This window comes from Octopus bimaculoides, chromosome 17 (assembly GCF_001194135.2).
Source record: "Octopus bimaculoides isolate UCB-OBI-ISO-001 chromosome 17, ASM119413v2, whole genome shotgun sequence".
Lineage (NCBI taxonomy): Eukaryota > Metazoa > Mollusca > Cephalopoda > Octopoda > Octopodidae > Octopus > Octopus bimaculoides.
In genome coordinates this window covers 49,410,590-49,411,804 of record NC_068997.1, presented here as the reverse complement: position 1 = coordinate 49,411,804, position 1,215 = coordinate 49,410,590, and positions in this window count along the sequence as shown.

The following is a 1,215-nucleotide window of genomic DNA, read 5'->3' as shown; positions in this document are numbered from 1 at the left end:
ATATATATCAGACTACGAAGAAAGTTCTGTTGCATTTTTAACATGATCACTTTGAGGGAAGTTTTTTAATACTTACAGTAAAATCATCATTAATTGTTACATTCGAATGATCATTCTTTTTCTGTTGTTTACTTTGTACCGTAATGTTTAAATTTGTATATCGATTTTACCTGCTCGAGATGCTTTCGGATGAGGCCGATATTGGACGTAACATGCTGTATGAATTCAAAAGGGAATTTCAAACAATGGAAATAGCAAGACATATATTTGTTCTGTCTATGGAAATAAAGCTTTAAGTATCTGGAGATGTCAATGAAGCCTTGGCCAGTTTGGCAAGGTAACGTTTCCTTTGAATGAGCCCCTCGATCAGGATGAATAACCTCTGTCACTATTGAGCATCTGAAGACCGTACATCCACCAAAGCAAACCGCACAAGAAATAGGAAAACAGTTCCATTCATGTTACAGTTTGATAACAAAGCACATTCTGAAGGCGGAAAAGTATCTAAAAGTGGTTAGTGGATACCCCATTATCTGTTTGCTTCTCATGTTAATAAAAGGACTGCTCGATGCACGTCACTAAAGAGTAAAGTTGTTACCGAATCTTTCCTTAGTGGAATTAATTACTAGTGATGAAGAGTAAGTTCTCTATATGCATATCCAATAAAAACGATAATGGTCTGCACCCAATGGAAGGTAAGAACCCATGTCCAAACCAACATTGCACTCGCTACTACCAAAGTTATGCTCAACTCTTTGTGGGATATGAAAAGTGTTATCTGTCATAAAGTGTTAAACCTAGACGAAATAGTTAATACGTTCAAGTATTGAGGTTGATTGGAAGCATTGCATAACATTTTGTAGAAAAGAAACAGATCATTGGTCAACTGTATGATAATGGAAAATCCCATGTGGACCTCAGTCAGTCAAGATTATTGCCACTAAATATGGAAGTTTGGCCTCATCTTCCTTATTCCCCTGACCTTGCTTCATCTGACTGTCGTCTTTCCAGAATATTGAAATATTATTTAGGACGAAACCATATTATTAATCGTGAGGGATTTTACGCCCGACGGATCGTTGATTTACCAAATAGATGAGATTATGTTATTAAAAATGAGGGGAAATATTATCTTGATTAATATATCCATTGAGACCAAAGAATTATTGGTTCCTTTCTCATCTTGAAAAGTGACAGGATATATATATATATATA